Genomic DNA, 6000 nt, shown 5'->3' on the forward strand with positions numbered 1-6000 from the left:
CAAAAAAAGAACCATAGGAATCCTACAATAAATTTAGGACGCTGTAGAAATTGCACAGAAATGAGATCGTATAGAGAGAAAAATATAAATATTATAAGCATACCATAGTAGAGAAAAAGTACCATAAACTCACTATCAAGTCACACACGGGAATATTAGGCTATGTGAATGTCAGTGTGACTTTTGGCAGTACTCATAACTCAGTGCTGAACATAATATTCATGACAATGTAATGAAAGGTGAATTTATACAACTCCTGTGCAAGACTAGGTATTCGCTACCGGCCTGTATGTCTAAGCCCCTTATAGATAAGCCATGACGGCTACTGTAGCGGTCTGGCAGGATACAGTAACACTATACCAATGCGGGCAAGGCTTATGTTTAATTAAATACAGTTATAGTTAGCGCACACAAATGACTATACTGGGTCATTACAGGATACCACTGTCTTGCTGTACTGTGAAAAATAATAGAAACTAAAGCTGCTGCTGTAACGTTAGTCTGACTCTGGCTAGTCGCTAGAAGCAAGTGCAAAAGTTAGCAAACAAGACGAAAGCGGGGACACTTACGACGTGTATCCTTCAGACAGGCAAATTTACGAGTAGGGCAACAGTACTGAGTTTTAAGTCCCTCATACGGATCAGCGGCACCGCTACTCCAGCTCTGCTCGGTCTTTCCCCCCGGAGCGGCTGGACGGATGGAGCTGCCGGCTTGGATGACAGGCTGAGGTCCGGGGAGCAGATATGACGTCACTCTCATTATACTAGGCTACACTAAAGATGCCTTCAGGTGCTGCTCGTCAGATCGTAAAGTGAGCCCTAGTGCGGAAGTGGTGAACTTGTCCGTTTTTTTTTTAATCGGGAATAATATCAAAATGGACCCTGTGACAAAGGTAGTTTTTTTGGTGGCTATACTTTATTTTAGAAATCAAGCAGCACAGAGCTTTTGTGTTGTTCAAGAGGAGAAAATGTAGAATGTGCATACATTAATTTATTAGACAAAGTTATTGTTGAATATACAATATACTTATTTACATAGAATGCCAAACAATTTTACATAATACAATATATAATAATAAAACATATAACATTTACCGTCAGTTGTTGACATTGCTTCCATGCTTTCCCTTTAAATGTCCCATCTAGATAACTCAAATAGTATCAGAAAATTCCAACTTCACATTTTGCACTTTATTCAGTCGCTCATTTGTGCTCAACTCATAACTTATATTATTATATTTCCGACAATAAGGCTGTGTAACGTCAGAGGAAAATCATAAATACAGCCGCAAGTGGTAATTAGCGGGGTTGAAGCCCATGGGCCAAACACACACAGATGCCTGAGATATCGCAATTGCAAAATTTCCAATTTGTCCTCTCAGCATTATAGACCATGATCAAATGTGATCTGACACACTTTGAAACCCCTTCACAAATATGTTGACTGCTCTAGCGTCAAGGTTTGCGCATCTTAATTGCCAGCTTCATTTGCATCTTGGCCAATGGTTAGCCTAGGGCCTCCGTGTATCAGAATTCTCTGGAATAGCCTGATCTAGGCAGTTGAAATATGCTGTGTAAAATTTGGTGGCGATTAAGTCAACCTTGCAGGAGTAGAGAAAACAACATGGAGTACAACCATGTGTGGTCTCACACACTTTGGGGGCCCATCCCAAACATTTATTTGACATTTGTTGCAGCAAACATTCCTGTTTGCACATCTTCACTGTCAACTGTGTCACAGTCAAACACTTTCAAATTTCAAAAGTCTGTGTAATAGCCATAATCAAGGAAATCCAAATGTTCAGTGTATCTCTCGTGGAGATCTTCGTGGAGATACCACAATTATACAAATTACACAAATTGAGACCCCTATGACTAGAACTAAAGGAACCTTGGCCAGAATAGAGACACCAAAAGCCACTCCTGAAGCCAGGCCTGGCCTAATAGTCAAGAAGTTAAGATGTCTGTCGGCCTTCTTTGATTTCGTCACAATGGAGAATTTGGGTATACTTGTCTTTAACTATATTTTAAAGTTTAATTGTGCATAGGAGATGAAAAGTAGACAAGTGAAGGATTATGGACATCTGTTTGGGTAAGTGAAATTCTAGGTATTTTTTTCATTGTAGACCGAATTTTGTAGGGAGAATTCTTAATGGAGCAGCACAGGACCCTTTGGTAGTATTGGCTGTTGTATCTCCCAAAGGGTCCTGTATCAGGGCTAGGTAGACCCAGGACATGCTGGAGGGATTATATCTCCCAGATGGCCTGGGAGCACATGGGGGTCAACCAGGAAGAGCTGAAGGAAGTTGCTATGGAAAAGGACGTCTGGGCTGCTCTGCTGGCCCTGTTGCCACCGTGATCCAGACCTGGATAAGCAACTAGAAAATGGATGGATGCAAAGTTCTTCTGTAGCTTTTACTTTACCGGAGCATTTACTCAGCACAGTCAAATGCAGCAGTTTTTGTTTTGAGTTTAAACAGTAATGTTCAGCAGATGCACTGCTGTTGCATATGAATACGCACTTTACATAAATTGGCAATAATAATAATAATAATATGTGATAGTTGGGAATGTCACTATAGGATTACTATTTCATTACCACAGTCACTGAATATTTATACATTATGATTGGAGCTAGGTTATTTTTGTGGGATTATCATAAAACTAGAATCAACAATTAGAGCATAAATTGAGAATACACCCAACCACTTCAGTGACTGCAATGAAAGGACAGCAAATGTTGCCTTGAGAGTCATGAATATTTGAGAGACTGGTAATCTAAAACGTTTGGGGGGATTTTTGAAGGAGACACCCAATCCACCATTGAAAGCCACCACTGGGTTTGTAAATCTAATTAGGATATCTGATACTCATGTATTGGACCATATCTGATTACAAACACTAGATGACAGCATGTAAACACTAACATGACATTTATTGTCCAGATGTTAAATGCCACATATTATAAACCCTCACTGTCAGAATTATGGGTTAGTAACTGCATGCCATCCTAAATAATGCACAACAATGACAAGTGCCACTTGACCATGTCAAACGTTTACATGTTTTATTTTCAAATTCAACAGCAGATCCCATTCTCACAACAACAACAACTAAGAATAATAACTAGGAATTCTTCATTCCATCATTTTGTTCACCTGCTTATTCTTATTCCGGGCTGGAACCTATCCCAGCATACATTGGGGTGGAAGGCAGGGAAACATCCTGCACAGGTTGCTAACACAGACAATCACTCAGACTCACATCTAAGGCTGATTTAGAGTCTCCAATCCACCTGACTTGTATGTCTTTGGAATGTGGAAGGAAACTGAAGCATGTTAGCAATGTGTTTTATGGTGTCATATCCTGACACCGGAACCTTTAGAATATCACTTTTGGGAATAACCATACTCGTCCACTCCTTTCATGTCTCTGGTCAGCTTCCTCTCAGCCCACTTTCTTCTTCCCATTGCAGCTTTTCACACCTGGGATTATTCAATCAGACTGGTGCAGTGATCCATCCAGCGCCCGTTTTTCAAAAGTTTTCAGTTAGAATTTCAGTAATCAGATTAAGTCTGAAAATTTGTTATTTCAAAACTGATAAAGAGATTCTGTTCATTCAGATTGGGATACTGATTGGGTAATCCAGTCCTACATTCAAACAAGCTTAAATGTTGTTTCTGTTTTTCAAAACTTGTAGGCAGAGTAGTATCTAATGTTAATGCTTAATATTAATGTTTAAATGCAAAGTTTTGTTTTGAATTATTTTCGCTGTCCAACAAAACTTTTGTCTTTAAGTTCTTATGCATTGTTTACTTGTGCAGACAAATGAATAAAAGTAACATATCGTCTTTTACACTTCTTCATCTAGTTCACTCATGTGTTTTTGGCCTAGCAACATGCTGTAACAATGTTTGCTTAACAGATGTCAGGATCAAGGTCTATTTAAAGACTGCAAATCTGGATGCTGTAATCTTGATCATGTGGTATCTGATCCTAACTGATACTTTTTTGAAAAACTGACACAAAAACAGAGATTTTGATCAACATCAGAGTGATCGTGGACTGCAAAAAAAGGGATTAGAAACTCTGAATAATTATGATCCAGACTGAAAAACTGGGACCAGGGGATTAGCGTTGGAGGTCCACTACTTGCCTGGACACTGGCTCCATCAGGTGGCCACATGAGGGAGGAGCAGACCACCTGAACCACATCTGAAGCTTACTCCCTAACCAACTAGCTCATTCACAAGAACATAGGAGATAGTGGAAAAAAAGACTCTGGGATGCTCTGGATTCTGATTTCTGACTGAGAGCCTTTTAAGCATGGGGAGTAGATCATGGATCATCACGAGGGACCAGTGCGCTCTGGGGAAATGGGAGCGACAGAAGTGTTACACAAATAAACTAGTGTCCATGTAACAGCATGGGAACATCCTAATTGTTTGACTTGGAATGAATAATGGACACTGAATCAGAGAAGATTTGTAACCAAGCCTTAGAAAAGATGAAGAGATCTACAAACCACTTATGGCAGCAAAGACTTCTGAATGGAAAGATGCCTACATGTTTGCTCCAGGTTTTCACTAAGCAATGTCTCTGCTTTATTATTCCTGAAAAACAAACACATCAGGCTGCAATTTAAGATTTTTTTTTTTCCCACAGTGAAGAATTGGTTATCCGAATAAAAACTAAACATGATGGTATTCTGTGCATGAAGCATCTGGGAGTTTGTTGTAGAAGAAACCTAAACACGTGACTCATATTTCTCCTTCAGTTTTGACATGATCAAGTAACACTTCTAATTTACAACAAACTGGAATTAACAGATAAAACATTTAAATGAGATATGGAATCTTTACACAAAAGTGAAGCACTTAGAAAAAGTAATTCTGTCTAATAAAAAAAAATTAAACATTGAATAGTAGGTTTTTCCCTCAGAAGATAATACTCACACCACTTCTGCTTCTTTAGAAGTCTCAATTAGTAGATTCATTTGCTTTTTTTTTTTTTTTTTTTTTAAATATCTGTTAGACTTTGAAGTTGAGTCAGTGTATTTATCAGGCTGCACTGCTGTCAATCACTCAACTGCTTTCCCATCCAATTATCTCTGGGGCCCCAGCTGCTTTGGGCTTTATCTGTGAACTGTTTATGAATGTCCTATCACACACATTCTGGGGTGCCTGCGGAGGAAAATGAAAAGTTTCTGTATGACCACCAGTGTTCAAAGCTCCTGTGAGTCTTTGCAAGCTGACGATACTTTCTACTTCTGTCTGGAAATTTCCCTTAAAGGTAGGCCATCGGGATTTTGAAATGCAGTATATTGTTCTGTTTTCAGAAGCTATTTTCATTCCTGATATCAGTCATGGCAAGTTTATCACAACAAAGCTACGCATATAACACTTGGGTTTAGAGGAATTTAATCCTGGTTATGGCTTCTATGTCATGTATGAATAGTTGTTGGTATGAAATAGAAATTCATTCAGAAGATTCAAATATGCATAGTGTACGGCTTGAAACAATGATTTGTCTCCTTGTAAACTAGTGACTATGGTTTCAAACTTTCGGAGGGAGTTCATCTAAATACTTGAACTGTCTCAGGTTAGAGGAATAAAGTTTGCCAATTCTTAGGGTAGATATGTGTGAATAAATATTAGTTATTATTTGGTTTTAAAATGGGAAGCTCACTTGTGTTATCAAAGTAAGCTGTGTTCTGTCAAGAATGTGTCTTCCCTGCCAGTCTGCCTTGGTCGGTACTGGGTGGTAATAGATAACTGGTTTACACTGACAGATTAGGCGCTTCACTTGAAGCACTTCTGGTGTTTGGCTGCTCTCAAAAACATAAACACTTTACGCCGCTATTTGAGTTCTGAAATGTTTTCTTAGATGTTTCCAGAGTAAACCTTCACTTGTCTTGTGAAACAAACCAGAATTATTTATAATCTCTCAATCTCTGTCTCTGTTCCTCCAGTGTAGCCTACCATCCACCCCATGTAGAAGG

At 38.9% G+C, this 6000-nt stretch overlaps 1 protein-coding gene across 1 annotated transcript in view; it reads right to left on the bottom strand.

The window, feature by feature from the left end:
• LOC139647751 (unconventional myosin-VI-like) overlaps positions 1–625 on the bottom strand; it is a 42577-nt gene extending 41952 nt beyond the window's left edge. The window contains exon 1 of the mRNA XM_071523717.1: positions 570–625. The gene's annotated coding sequence lies outside the window, so the exon portion shown is untranslated. The remainder of the gene's footprint in view (positions 1–569) is intronic.
• Positions 626–6000: the final 5375 nt, after the last annotated feature.

The sequence above is a fragment of the Centroberyx affinis genome, unplaced genomic scaffold (genome assembly GCF_046629955.1).
Source record: "Centroberyx affinis isolate AG114_WGS23_722 - 3 ecotype Tasmania unplaced genomic scaffold, CSIRO-AGI_Caff_v1 ptg001111l_1, whole genome shotgun sequence".
Classification (NCBI taxonomy): Eukaryota; Metazoa; Chordata; class Actinopteri; order Beryciformes; family Berycidae; genus Centroberyx; species Centroberyx affinis.